Source organism: Lynx rufus, unplaced genomic scaffold (assembly GCF_022079265.1).
Source record: "Lynx rufus isolate CCGP_SWC_20201006 ecotype Redwood Valley unplaced genomic scaffold, mLynRuf1.p SCAF_2, whole genome shotgun sequence".
Lineage (NCBI taxonomy): Eukaryota > Metazoa > Chordata > Mammalia > Carnivora > Felidae > Lynx > Lynx rufus.
The window spans coordinates 16,570,356-16,586,033 of NW_025814834.1; positions in this window are offsets into that span (position 1 = coordinate 16,570,356).

The following is a 15,678-nucleotide window of genomic DNA, read 5'->3' on the forward strand; positions in this document are numbered from 1 at the left end:
CACCGTTTTACTTTTCCTCCGGTTGTAGAATTAGTTTTTAATATATTTTTGAAATGCTTATTTATTTTCGAGAGACAGAGCGTGCGAGCAGGGGAGGCGCAGAGAGAGACGCAGAATCCCAAGCAGGCTCCAGACTCCGAGCTGTCAGCACAGAGCCCGACGGACGGTGGGGCTCGAACCCACCAACTGTGCGATCACGACCTGAGCGGAGGTTTGGACGCCGAGCCGACTGAGCCACCCCGGTACTCCCGGTGGTAAAATTATTAATAGCACGTGTCCCTGTGCGGATGACAGATCACGTGGTCACTTACATCTGTCCTGCCTGGCTGGTAGCGGTTTGCTGGCCTCCACTCCCCCACTTTCCTCCTCATTTAGTGCCAGCGACTCGCTCTCTGCGCTCTAATACATAGGTTCTCCCCTAAGGTAGCTGACTCCCGCCAGTTCCCCAATCATGTGCTCGGGTGAATCCACTTTTGAGCCGGGTTAGAGCCCAGCCGCGGTAGGAGAGAACTGTGGGGTGCCAGGACTCAGGGCTCAGTATCCGTGGCCCTGCGTTACTCGGACACAGCCGCCCCTTGGCCCCTGCGCTCACGGAGAGGAGGGCTCATCACCGTTTCCGGCAGCCGCTCCCGATCCTGATTCTCTTTCGTCTGGGCTCTTCCACAGTTGACTAGCCTCGGAGATGCTTCTGAAACCTCAGGCTGAGCAAATGCACTCCCCACTCCCTTGCCCGTGGGAGCTGCTGTGTGTCTTCAATGGGGCTGATTTATTTCACTCTGTCAAGCCCTTACAGGGAGGGCACGTGTCCTTGAGCTGCCCCTCGGCTTCCTGCCTTCCCTGCCCCCCCACCCCTCCCCACCCCTCCCCCGCCCCTGCTCAGTTTGTGGTTTTGAAATGATAATGAGCTGTTGGTTTTCTTCCCCGGTTTGTAGATTCTTGTTTCTAACGGGGTGAATAGTGGGTCTCCTGATTCATCGTCTTAGAAAGATGAATGCTGGGTGTCCTTAGGATACAACATCATCTCGCCTGCCTCCTTGCTCCAACATAGCCATCAGCGGATAGAAGCTGGGCAGCCTGGATTTATTATTCGCTGCATTCAATCAGGCACAGAACAGCATGTAGAGAACGTCAGTGCGGCGCAGCTCAAGGTGAATTTCTTTCTCCTCAAGGCAATGACACGAAAGGTCCCTAGGGGCAGCCCCTCGCAGCCCCGCTTGATTGTATTTTTTTTTTCATAAATGAGCTTTCAGGGGAGCCTCGGGCTCCGTTGGGATAGAGTCTGGACTAGTGACGGGGCTGGATATTGTCACCCCCCCGTGCTCTCTTCCCCGGACAGCCCTGGACTGAATGCATTATTTAGAGCAAGTGCAACCCAGAAACAGTGCAGTGCTTGACTTTCAGGCTTATCCTTCAAAAGAGGGGAGCTGAAGGCAGTCCCCTTTCCAAAGGGGGGGAGTGAGACCTGCATATTCAGCTCACAGTCTGTGCTAGGTGGACTTCCTTTTGCTTAAGGTTCCATCCAGCTGCCTCCATCCATGATGCTAAACGCGGGCACTTGCCAAGATGGCTGCCTTCTGTGGTTGGGGGGCTGGCCAGAGGGGTGAGAGGGAGCAGTCCCAGGCCCAGCGGGCAGTGGTGGTTTTTAACTGGCACTCAGAGGAAACTGGAGGTTTTCTGGGAGGTCAGCAGAGCAGCCCGAAAAAGAATTTCGGAATGTCTGATGTTTCACTTTTCTAGCCACGCCAGTCTCTTGTTTGTTGTTGTTTCTTTTATCGCTGACGGGACGTGCCAGTGGAATGATCTCCTAAGTCTTAGGTTAACTAAAGTATAAGAGGAGCCCAGACCTTCATAAATCAGTTTGAAAAGAAGAAACCTTTCCAATGTGGATGCATGGTATTTTAAGTGGAAGCGATGTGTACTCTCCAGGGCCATTCGCAGAAAAAACTTAGATTCCTGAAGTAACCCTTGACAATATGGTAGAACTAGGAACTGAGGGGTCTAGCCCCCCTGCGTAAGGCTTTGGCTCCCTAGACCACCTCTTTCCCTCACCCCCTCACCTGGGAAAGCCTTTGTGGCAGAAAGAGCTCCCCGGAGCACGGCTACTGGCTTCACGGCCCTACCGTATCTGTGACCAGGTGGTGGGGGAGGCCAAGTCGGATGGGGCAGGAGGAAAAGGATGACACAGGACCAGACGCTCCACACCTTTCTTTCTCTCCTCCATTTCCATCCCCGTTGCTTGACTTGAGTCACCCCCTGGAATTCTCTTTGGGCTCAGGCAGAGCAGTGACATGAATGACGGAAATGAAGAGGGCCCGGGGCCCCCCTGCTCTGCCCTTCACGAAGGGGTGGCTTCTGCTGGGCCAGAGAAGGCTGTGAGTGTTGCAGTCCAGCTCATCTAGAAATCATGAGGAAGAAGGGCTCTCCAGACTTCTTTTGAGGCTCCTTCCTTTAGACACCATCGTGGCTTTGTCTTGGCTGAAATTCAAAGAAATCTCCAAACTGAAGTAGGAAGCACTTTAAATCACTTTGCAACCCACAGCTTGTCTCTCCTGGTTATATAAGTTTATTGTATTATTTTTAGAATGTTTGCTTAAACAGTGTGCAGAGCCGGCCTAGGAAGCTAGCTGAATCTTTTATTAGAACATATCTATGTCTTCTATCACTGGGGTCCACTGGCAGGAGGCTAAAAATAGCCCACCCAGCCCTTTCCTCCACCAGAGGGATCATTTATTTGCCAGAAGAAGAGAGAAAACAGAAACTCCCCCCTTCACCCTGGATTCCTTCTGGAACTGAGTGAACGCTTTGCTTCGGAAATGAGAATTCTTTGCCTCTAAATGGGGGGGCCAGTGAGTAGTTGGCAACTTGAGTCGTCTCTGTGCAGCTGAGGTTGGCATGAACGTTCCCATCAGGTCACACAATTGCTCGAAAATTTTAGCATCTTACCATTGCTTGTATGGCGTGGCTGGAACGTCCCACGTTTGGTATTTGAGTTTCTTTTTAATAAGCTCCCCTCCCTGCCCCTCCGGTGGCATCATGTGCCACTGTTCCAGAACTTTCAGCCCCAGACTCATCTCTTCAGTGCCCCATAGCATCCCTGGTGTTTGTCTATCGTTTTGATCATATTCCTCTTTCTGCTAAAATGTCTGACTCTTGCCGTAGACCAGTCTGGTCCTGCTCATCATCCAAGAGCCCGCCACCGCACTCCCCTCCCCTGCCCTCACTGCTGAGGCTCCCACCACCTTTCCATGCTCCTGCAATGCTCTCAGTCCACGCAGCTCTTTCGGACACTTGGCAAGTAAGAGAGTCTCACACCGTTATTTATCTTTATTTATTTATTTATTTATTTATTTATTTCAACATTTATTTATTTTTGGGACAGAGAGAGACAGAGCGTGAATGGGGGAGGGCCAGAGGGAGAGGGAGACACAGAATCGGAAACAGGCTCCAGGCTCCGAGCCATCAGCCCAGAGCCCGACGCGGGGCTCGAACTCACGGACCGCGAGATTGTGACCTGGCCGAAGTCGGACGCCTAACCGACTGCGCCCCCCAGGCGCCCCCCCGTTATTTATCTTTTTATGTGAGCAAATTTTTATTTTCTTCGTATCTTGAAAAGTGAGAATAGTGAGAGGAGCTTTCAGTCTCTGTATCTGCTACCACCATGGACACGTAGCAGGGACTTTGTTCGTGTTTAATGATTGATTTAGGGATCCCTGCTCTAGTCCCACGGGGTGAGTTCACCATTCTTACCACCTCTACTGGGACCATCCAACCCAGAGGCAGAGTTCTCTGGGGTTTCTGTAAAGTATTGTTTGAAAAACATTTTGCTAAAATGCTTGCAGGGGGAGGTAGTGGGTATTGTGAAGAAGAAGGTCACCTTTGTGGTTTGAAAAAAAAAGAAGTTGCTTTGTACGATGTCCCTCCTGAGTCACAAGACCCTTGAACATATGAAACATGTTGAAAAATCCTACAATAAAGAAAACTTTTGTTTTGTTGAACTTATCATTTACTAAATTTATTTTACCACTCTTTTGTTCCTTCCTCCTTTTCTCCTTCCTCCCTCCTTCCCCCATTCCTTCTTTCCTTCCTTCCTTCCTTCCTTCCCCCTCTCTCTCTTCCTTCCTTTCTCTCTCTCTTTTTCCTTTTCTTTCTCCCTCCCTTCCTCCCTTCCTTTCTCCCTTCCTCCCTTCCTTTCTCCCTCCCTTTCTTCCTTTCTCTCTCTTCCTTCATTCCTTTCCTTTCCTTTTCTCTCTCCCTCCATCTTTCTCTCTCCCTTCCTTCCTCCCTCCTTCCCTCCTTTCCTTCCTTCCTGTCTCTCTCTCCCTTTCCCTCTCTCTCCTTCCCTCTCCCTCTCCCTCTATTTCTCCCTCTTTCTTTCTTTCTTTCTTTCTTTCTTTCTTTCTTTCTTTCTTCCCCTTAGAAGTAATAACATTTAGCATCCAGACACGCTTGATGTCTTAGTCAGCTCTGGCTTCTGTAACAAGGTATAGACCAGGTGGCTCAAACAACATTTATTTCTCACAACTCTGGAGTCTGCAAGCCTGAGATTGGTGCCCCAACATGGTTGGGTTTGGGGTGAGGGTCCTCTTCCTGGCGTGTACACAGCAACTTCTCATTATGTCCTCACATGGCACAGAGACAGAAGGACAGCCCTGGCCTTTCTTCCTCTTCCTTTAAAGACACGAATTCCACCCTCATGACCTCACCGAAACCTAATCACTGCCCAGAGGCCCCTCCTCCAAATACCATCACCCGAAGGGTTAGGGCTTCCACATGTGAATTTGTGGGGGGCACAGACATTCCGTCTGTAGCACAAAATGTCTGTTGAACACAGTTTGAGAGTGACTTCTTCTTACCTGGCTTCCCAGGTACGCTCCCTCTGAGACACGCTTGCGGTGCCTTATTTTCGTCTCTGACTCTGGTACGATCTCTCGGGTACAGGGATTCTGATACACTCCCAAGTGTTTATTCTTTTGGCTAATTTTCAAAATTTCAAAGTAAAAAAATCAACTGCTGTTCTGTTTTGTATCCTTTTCGGTCCGTTCAAATGAGGAACAGGAAAATTAATATTTCCGGTTAACTTGGTAAGTACAAGACCGAACTATCGAGGTATTTTCTTGTGCCTCGGCCACGAGTTATGTGAACATTTTAGAGATTTTCTAGTGTAACCAGATTTTTTTTTTTTAATGGTTCTATCGCATTTCTTGACTTTTCTGGGTTGCATATAACCAGACTCTTCAATTCTCCCTTTCTTGTCTGGTATGCTTTCCGTTAACTTCTCCACTCGAGTCACCCTCCTCTGGGTGCTTTCAAGACATGTCCTTTGAAAAACGTGGCACCTGAGACAAAACCCAGTTCTTCAGATGCAGGCTGATTTGACCGAGTGCAGTGGGGCTCTCTTGCCCCCTTTATCCAGGCACACGTCTTCTCTTGCAGCAGAAGAAGGGTGTTAGGATTCTCAGCGGTCCTGGGTATTCGTTTGATCAAGCCCTTGCCTGTCTCCAGAGCTGGTCACAACCCTTCTGTCTGGGACTTTAAGCCCTCCCACCATTCAGTTCCTCTCTAGGTTAATTCATCTCATCTCTGGTTACACTCAGGCTTTTGTCTTCCCGTCCACAAACCTGCAGTGCATTTCCCTACACCTGCTTCTGCTTTGCTTTTTCAGATTCCTGACCTCTGGGCCGTTCTGGGCACTTCTTTCAAATCATCGTTTCCTGTTTCTGTCCACAAAATGGCGGCTCTCTCCTTCTTCAGGTCTTTGTTCGAGTGTCATTTTCTCTCTGAGAAGCTTCTCGACCGAGCGCTTCCAGCTCCTACCCCTCCTCAAAGGTGTGCTGTCTTCCCTGTTTTCTCTGTGAATGGTTAGCACTTGGGGAGTATCCTTCGTGATGTCCAGTGTAGGTTTCTACCACTGGTCTCCATCTTTTTTTTTTTTTTTTTAATGTTTATTTATTTTTGGGACAGAGAGAGACAGAGCATGAATGGGGGAGGGGCAGAGAGAGAGGGAGACACAGAATCGGAAACAGGCTCCAGGCTCTGAGCCATCAGCCCAGAGCCCGACGCGGGGCTCGAACTCCCGGACCGCGAGATCGTGACCTGGCTGAAGTCGGACGCTTAACCGACCGCGCCACCCAGGCGCCCCTGGTCTCCATCTTTATGTCTCTCTCATAGCGGTAATGACTGACATGTCACAAAGCACTTCATATACACTTGTGCCGCTTGTCCAGCAGCAGGCGAGGATCAGCACCGCCCCATTTTCAGATGAGGACAACGAGTCTCAGCCAGGTTTCGTGACATGCTCAAGGTCTAATAATGCCATAGAGGGTTCTGATTCAGGCATATTCTCCTTCAGACTTTCCCACTGGCTGCTAAGTTAAAGATTGTATGAGCAGAGAGCAAGATGAAAAAAATCCCCAATCGTATGCAATAACCTTTTGATTTTGAAATTCACAGACAGAGGCATCCTTTCCAGCTCCTCTTTGGTGATCTGGGTGAGGAGGATTTGCTCATCCCGGAAAGTACTCATATTTCGGGTCTTTTTGTTCTTGTCATCCCTCTTTCCTTTTGTCACATTTGTGTGTTTTTAAATCCAACGCTTCTTCGCTTGAGAAGTAGGTTACTCTTGTGTATAAGAATCAAAGTTTTAGAAATCACGCGTGAGACAGTCATTGAAAGTGAGAACAATATCACATTGCACACATTCTAGCATTTTCTATCACTGAGCAGAGCCGGTTAAGGTTTAGCTGATGTCTACTAGGAGGGAAGCAAAATAATTAGAGCATAAAGTGAAGCTGATTGATAAAGTTTGGTAAAAAAAAAAAAAAAAAAAAAAAAACAAAAAAAAACAATAAGCATGAAGCCACTCCACCTTGCCTCACTCTGTGACAGTGGACAGGCAGGACAAATTGAACAAATGCTTCTGAGGCCTTCCTCTGTGTCAGGGTCATTCTAGGACTGGACAGAAAGGAGTAAACAGTGGAGGCAAGATTCCTAATCCACGGAGCTACATTCTAAATGTGAAGACAGGCAGTACAAATAAATAAACAGATGATATATTTCAGATAGTAATAAATATTAGAAGAAAGCCACCCAGTAAGATGTGATGGGACGTAGCTTGAGGACAGGGCGCTGGAGAGTGTGGTAACAAAGGTCTCCCTGAGGGGTGGCCCTTGAGTTGAGATTTGAATATTAAGACAGTCAGCCACGTAAAGATTGGAAGCTGATTGTCCCTGTTGGAAGAACAAGAAGACCTGGGGGCCAGGGCAGGGGCGGGGCGGAGGGGGAGGAAGCCATGCTTGGGGCTTAGAAAGAAGGCCAGTGAGGCTAGCCTTTCCCTCACGAGTGAGGGAAACAAGGACAGGGAACTACAAGTTTACGTCAGGGCCTCGTAGATCAAGGGAGCCATTGGAAGTTTTCACCAGGAGGGATGAGGCAATGCGATCTACATTTTAGAAACATCGCACTAGTCCCTCTGTGTACGAAGGGGATTATTGGTAAGCAGTCATGGAAGCAGTGAGGTTACGCCATTTATGTTAATCCGGGCGACAGCTGATGGTAGATGGCGCCAGGTATTAAAGGTAGTAGAAATATAGAGAGATGTAGATTATATTTTAGAAATGAAAATGATCTGATAGGCTAATGGCTTTGCCAAGGAGGTGACAAAAACACGGAATACAAGATGACTTCTAGTTGCTGATGCTAGAGATATTTACTAGTCCTGGGAGAGTAGCTAGGCAGAGTTTGAAGCGATCATCGACTGGGGTCATGGCTGTCGCGTGTACCGCCCAGGATATTCCCGCTGATAAATTCCACACGTGGGAATGCCTCGGACATTTTGAATACATACTTTATACGTCTTCCTTGTGATGAGGATTATGTTATTTTCTTGCAAATTTAAACCAGGAGAAATCTAGGCGAACACGATTTTTGTTTAACTTTTTTAAGTTTATTTACTTTGAGAGAGACAGAGACAGCGTGAGTCGGGGAGGGTCAGAGAGAGAGGGAGAGAGAAAGAGAGAGAGAATCTCAAGCAGGCTCTTCACTTTCAGCACAGAGCCCAAGATGGGGCTCCAACCCGTGAAGCTGTAAGCCAAAACCAAGAGTCGCCCTAGATTCTTCTACTTTTCAACTAAGATTATGAGGGGCGCCGGGGTGGCTCAGTTGTTGAGCGTCTGGTTCTTGGTTTCCGCTGTGTGGGGATCTGTGCTGACAGGGTGGAGGGAGCCTGCTCGGGATTCTCTTTCTCTCCCTCTTCTCTGCCCCTGTCCTAGGCACGTTCTCTCTCTCTCAGAATGGATAAACTTTAAAAGTAAGCAGAGGAACCTGTTAATGATTGAAATAAACGATATTCAACGTATAGAATGAGTCCTACACAATGCATCAAAATACACAATGAGTTGCCTGTCACTAGTGGGGCTCACCCAGGGGCAGGATATGCAGTCGATTCCCCTGGTGGGGAGGTTAAGCTTCTTGGCATTGAAACAGAGGGATATCCAGTTCTAACACGATTGGGGAGGGAACTGGTCTGATGTCAGGGCCCCCCGTATGAGTGGTTAGAGGATAACCAACTGGTCGGAGGTATGACTTAGAATATTAGAAAGACACAACCTTTCAGTGAGTGTCTGACCTTGAGTGTTTCAGACTCTTGTTTTGACATGACTTTGAGGCTTTCTCATCATGGGTTGGCAAGTGTCATGATGCCTTAAGAATTGAAGAGGAGGAATTTCTTCCAGGGAATGTATTAAGGAGAAGCAGTCCTCAGACTCCCTGTCTTGTTGTACATATCGGTCAGAATCCTTGGGGAAAATGCTCAGCACACTGAGCTGGGAGTTTTGAAGACTTTCAATAAAGGGACTGTTGACAGAAGAACCAACCGGTGACGCTGAACCACTCAGAGTCCTGCAATGGTGGTAAGATCTTCTGAGTCTACGGAGCAAGGGATGGCAAAAAATACTGCCAAGCTTGGGGGCGCCTGGGTGGCGCAGTCGGTAAAGCGTCCGACCTCAGCCAGGTCACGATCTCGCGGTCCGTGAGTTCGAGCCCCGCGTCGGGCTCTGGGCTGATGGCTCGGAGCCTGGAGCCTGTTTCCGATTCTGTGTCTCCCTCTCTCTCTGCCCCTCCCCCGTTCATGCTCTGTCTCTCTCTGTCCCAAAAATAAATAAAAAACATTGAAAAAAAAAATACTGCCAAGCTTGAATGAGAACAGAAATGTTAAAGAAGCGCCATTCAATAGAACCTATAGAGGCCACGGCCACTCCAGAACTGAACTTCAGCAGGGAGGGAAGAGATAAGAGATGTTCCCACCTTTTTCCTCCTGCGCTCTGATGGTCTGCTGGAGTGTTTCACTGGCTGATCCCCAAAAAGAAGTAAGTCAGAGGATCAAGGATCCAGGTTCACTCTCTTGGGGCAGAGGGCAGGGCAGAGAAGGGTACAGAATAGATTTGGGGTTGAAGTCACGTTTGTTCTTCTAAAGTCACTTTTCATGCTATGATTTCACGTTCAATATTCACTCTTTTTCTATTGTTTTACGTCCTGCCTTTTCCGCCCTGAGCACACCTGGACGAATAGTTGTAATCACTATAGAGAGAGTAGTTGACTGATGATTCTGAGGGGCTTGGAGCTATCCGTTTGCCATAAAAGCACAACACTTTGCTTCTAAATGCACAGATGGAAAGAAAAACGGTAACAACAACAACAACAACAAAGCAGATTCCATTCTAAACCACATTGCCAGAAGATGTTGAGCAAAGCTAATGGGCAGTTGATGTTGATGATACACACAGGGAAGGTGTGGGACCGGCCACTATTTCTCATGCTTATTCTTTGGCTCTAGAGAAACGTGTCTGGGATTGGATGAGCAAGGACCTGGTGCTGGCCAGGACCTGGAATAAATGGAACTTGGCCCAGGTCAAGAATTAGGAATTTCCCCGTGTGGCTTCATCGTCTCCACGTAGCTACTGGATGCAGCCTAAACCCTCCCAGCCCCTTCCCTCTTATCTGAACTGTACTGTGGTTTATTAAACAAATGGTGGGTCTATTCCACATCCTCCCTAATACGTTGAAAACTACGCAATACGAGGCTTAATGAAGGTGGCATGCCTCACAGTGACTTAGAACTGAAAATAGGACTACATCAAAAGTCTTTAGAAGGCAAGATTTTAATGGTGGAATAATATGCTGGAACAGAGGAGTAATTTCTTCTCGAATGCTAGGATGAATTATTTATGCTTTGACAACATTATGTGTCTCTAAAGCAGCTTTTAGTTATTCGCCACTTCTGGGCTACAGCTGATCCTGCTGCCTGTTCTTGTAATTACATTAACCTCTTGACTTTACATGACAAGCTTTTCCTGTGCGCTGCGATCAATAGCCTATCACTATACCTCTTTAATAGGGCCATAGTTACACTTCAGTTCATATACAATTAACTTGGTCTCCTCTTTTCTTTCTGGTGGGGCGTGGAATAGCATTTCTTACTTCACCTCCGAAACAAAGGAAATCATCCTGAAGGAAAAGACACACGTCAAAATACGTAGATCATATGGGAAGAAATGATTGCCGTGATAAATAGACCAGGTGAAAATCCCTTTCTGCCAACACAGGGGATTAGAAATGCTGGGAGAAGCAATGGATCTCAGTGGATTTCAGAGCCCTAAATTTGTGTGGTGGCTTTTAAATCTCTGCTGTGATAAACTTTTTTTTTTCCCCCCCTTCGGTGGGATTAGAAGCACGGTGGACCACCTACTTTCCTACTTAAGTCGTGGCAATTAATTATAGCGCGTATACGTACACAGAGAAAGTATAATGTTAAATGTTGAAATGAGGTCAGCTAGTTAAATCCTCCTCTTTGACAGAGAGAAATTGAGAAAGGTAAACAGCAGTGGCGTGGTAGGAGCCCCTCAGCTCGGGGAAACAGATTGTGTTCAGTCACAGTGGCTAGTTTTCATTCAGCCGTCGTGGGGGCATTTACACCATGGAAATTGGCAAACGTTATAAACCAGAGCTTTTCCCCCACAAAGAAGTACTTAAACATGTAATTGCATATCACTGGATATGTGTGTGTGTGTGTGTGTATACATGTACATGAATGTGTATGTATATGTGTCACACATATATATGTTATTATGTGCTATATTATGTAGGCATTCCATCGCTATTTTTCATCAGAAGTAGTCTCATAAAACGTTTCCGGGTATTTTTGTGATTACGTTTTTTCCCTTCCTTTATAATACATTAACAAACACAAACACAGAGACCCACAACAGGTAATCACACACACCTGCAGGGACTTTTATTTTATTTTAATTGTATTTTTTAAAAGTTCATTTATTTATTTGGAAAGAGGGAGAGGAAAAGCACATATGGGGGAAAGGCAGAGGGGGAGAGAATCCCATGGGGGTTATGGGGTTATAACATATATATGTGTGACACATATACATACACACACACACACACACACACACATTCAGTGATATGCAATTACATGGGGCTGGATCTCATGAACTGTGAGATCATGACCCGAGCCAAAATCAAGAGTGGGACACTTAACCGACTGAGCCACCCAGGCACCCTCTGGGACTTGTATTTTAGATTAGCCTTCAGATTGCACAAACTTCTGAGCCTGGGGGTCACTTGGGAAAACTCAAAGGAAGGGTCAGGAGAACCAGCTCTACAAAGATGGGCACAGTGGTGAAGGCTGTGACCAGACGCGTTTGGAACACCACTGGTTTTGGATGTAAACCGAATTAGTGTTCCTTTTACTTCTGTAGTACTATAAAGGAACAAATTTTGTTGACTGTCTCCTGCACTATATTATCAGATCCATATATCTTAGAAATAATAAAATAAAACTATCCATTACCAAGTGCAATAATTTAGGACCCGTCCAATATTCCCTGTAGATAATGCATCTGGTTTAAAATCACCTTAAGAAATAGCTGGTGACTGCTTAAATCCTGTCAGACCACTCTAATTTTCTTTTATGACGATGTCAGACTTGCTATATTGGAGGAAAGTGATCTACATAATATACATGCTCGATGCCTACACGTATTACATAATCAGCAAGTTTAATGTGAAAAAATAATATCGCGAGTGGGTGCAGAATCAGCAGAAGGGAATTACAGTGTATCTACCACCAAGGGAAACTAAGAATAGAGAATTTATAATGTCCTAGGGTTCGAGCAGCCTCTGTTCCAATGGGGGAATGAGAGTCCATGCAGCGACATGTCCTGGAGGGTCCACTGAATATTCAAATATCTGGACCCCAGTCCTTGACCCACTGAGTTGAATGTAAGTGATTCTCATTCACACTTTATCTCGGGAATTATTGCTATGGGCTGTATATCCCAAGTGAGGACAATCCAAGAAATGGGGAACTTTCAGCATGTGCTGAGTTAAACCAGAACATATTTTACTTTGTGGTAGAGAGGAAGGCATGAGAGACACCAAGGTCCTCTGAAGTACGAGGGAGGCACCTCCTCCTCTTCCTCGTGCCCCTTAGACACCTCCTTCCCTCAGGTGTGCCAGGGCTCCAAGTTACCGTGAAGACTGGAAGTTTCAGATATGATTGCGAGGTTGTGGAAAGGGATGGAAAAAGCCTTGGTCTGAGAGACGTGAAACCGCATGGAAGATCCCATTATTTTGTGTGGCATTGGATAAATTATCGATTTCTTGTGAACTTCAGTTGCCTCGCTGGCAATATGGAGATGATTATTTTGGTTCTTTATATATCATAGAGTTGTTCTGAGAACTAGGGAGACATAGGGTGTAAAAAGTTAGCCCCAAGGTGTGGGGTACAGGGTCATGTCAAGTTTCCCGTGACTGAGCTCTGGGACTGTCACTTGCCCTGAAATGTTTCTTGTTTTTGTTGTTGCGGTTTGTTTGCTTGTTTGTTTTTGTGCCAAGTAGGCACCACACCCAGCATGGAGCCCAATGCAGGGCTTGAACTCACGACCCTGAGATCAAGACCTGGGCTGAGATCAAGAGTTGGACACTCAACCGACTGAGCCACCCAGGTGCCCCAAAATGGGTTTTATAGGGTAACTCTATTTTGTGGTCAAGGATCTAAGATCTGAGTGAGAGGCATCTGAACCGGGGGGTAAAGGGAGACACAGTGAGTGATGGTAGTTTTATAAACACACACACGTAATTAGAGCTAACACATTTTGATCCTTTATCACAGGAAGCACTTTACATAAATAATCTCATTTGTTCCCTAAAACATGTTTGATCAGACATGTACATACAACTCTAACCACCATTTTCTGATGAAGAAATGGAACCATCGACTGTGTGACTTGCCCAAAGTCACGTGGCTTGCAAATGGGAGTCTGGTTTGACCCCAGAGCTTCAACCATCCAAAGTCGCAGGGGAGTGCTTAGCTTAGCCAATGGGCTTAGATTAACCCAGTAGCTGCTCTTGTAGCCAATGTCTTGAGCTGTGGGATCAGATAGCCTTAAAGGTCAGGAAAGAGGGGAAGCGAGCCATATAAATACTTCTCTTGCTTTCTGGAATACCTCAGAAACCACAGTAGAGAGAATTTCCTTCTCATTGAGGGTTTGTAAGAACTATATCGGACAACGATGATAATTTCAGAACTGCCTCTCTAGGTTTTAAAAGGTTTTGTTGGTTAGAGTTATAAATATAATCTGTTCCAAAGGTGAGGAGAGAGATGTGATAGATCATGTCCTTGGGTCCTTCCGAGTCACTGAAGTTCTTTTCGTTTAGCTCAGTGGAGAATATTCAATTTTGGGGAGGGCGTAGCTAATAAAGTAGTGGAAGTTTATACTCTGCATTAAACTCTAGGGATGGTCTCTCTCTCTCTCTCTCTGTCTCTCTCTCTCTCTCTCTGTCTCTCTCTTTTCTTTTATGGGTGGTCTATAGAGCCAGGAAAACATCAGAATCATCAGAATGGAGCACACACGTTGCAAAAAGCATTTTCCTTTTCCAATGGGTTTAAATCATATACAAACAAAATCTGGACCCTTTCATGTAGATGGGGCTGAAGGGTCTGATATCAGTCTACAAAATAGCACTTTGCCAAAAGATCCAGATTCTTTCAGATCCAATACAAATTCTCCCGAAACATCTGGATCCATTTCTAGATGAAAAACTTGCGGGCTAATGAAATTGCCAGATGTGACTACTTGACAAAATATGGAGACGCTTTTGTTCGTGAGTCCCTACTTTAGGGGTGGACATGATAGGAATTGAATTATCATTCTGATCTTATCCCTCTAAACAAATTAACATTTTCAAGCTTTGCAGGCAGATGATACTATTCGAACAATTTACACCCAAAAGGGGTTCTCTGCGTCATGGATAGGGGAGATAAAACCCTGACTTCAAAGCACCTTTTTTGCCTTCAGGATCAATTACCTCCTGTTATTCTACAGGAATTATTATGCCATTTCCAACCCACTCTGAGCCCCAATGCACCTCTTGATCATTACTGTGTGAATCAAAAGAAAAATCTCCTTGCGATATCTCAACTCAGAGCTGTCGAGTTTTAATCTTGCTTCTTTACCTTAGTTTCGACAGTGATCATTATGAAACAATCCCTTTCTGCTAAGCGGAGGCAAATGTTTCCTTCCTGAAGGGTGAATCACTCGGAAAATAACGAATCCTACTCTGGTGCCCTTGTTCAATGATACAAGTCCTTCCTTAATGGGGACATCTGACCCCCATAACCCCTCTTCCCGTTCTGAAAGTACAACCTCAAACCCAAATAAATAACTTCTCCCATCAAAGAGTTCGGAAACAAAATGCTTTGGGGGGAAACAATGGACACAGTGCCTTCAGACCGACTGTCCCAGATAAATTCAACACGGTCCCTTTAAAGCCGAGCAAGATGCGGAGACGGTGATGCAGACAGATTGGCAGCACTGAACTCTAAAAGCAGGTTCCTTAAAAGATCTAAAACTGTCTTGAATGGACACAGAGAAGGCTGAACAACAGATGCTCTTTCAAGGAACCAGGAAAATTCTTGATTTTCAGGTCCAGTAAGAGAAAAGAAAGGGTGTAGCGGATAATGATAGACGATGACCCTGTCTGCCCTAAGAGAGGTTTGTCTGTCCTGGAAACCAGAGTGAACCACTCTCCTGGGGTGGGAGGCGTGTCCCTTCTTGGTCACAAAAGGCGGGAGGTTTGCCATGGCTTTGATGCAAATATGCCCAGTCGGTGAGATGAGCTCCTGCAGTTTCAGGGATAGGAGTCGCTCTTCGGATGAAGTTGGTATCAGTACATTAAGCAACACCGGAATGAAACCAGGAAAGGCCTGTTATTCAGGAGAGAGAAGCTGGAAGGCTGTGTCCCAGCCGAAGCTGGGCCGTCTTGACCTAAGGGCCCAGATGATTTGTGGTTTGCCGTGCAACAGAGCTCTACAAAGGTTGAGTCTCTTGTAATGCAGAAAACCCCTGCCAGAGAGTCAGGAAACCTGTGTTCTGCACCCTTGGATGCGGGTTTCCCCAGAAAATTCTTATATCTGGAGTTGGGGGATCTTAAATTCATTTCTCTTACTCTTTATTCCATGCATTTTCTTTAAGCTTTTTTGACAGGTGGTGTTTCTTGTCCCTTTCCTTTACCTTTCCACCTTTCATGTGCTTTCCTCTTTTGCTGTGTTGTTGCTTCTTGTGCTGGTTTGGGTTGGAGGTTGATTAGAAGTGTATCTTTCAGATGAAA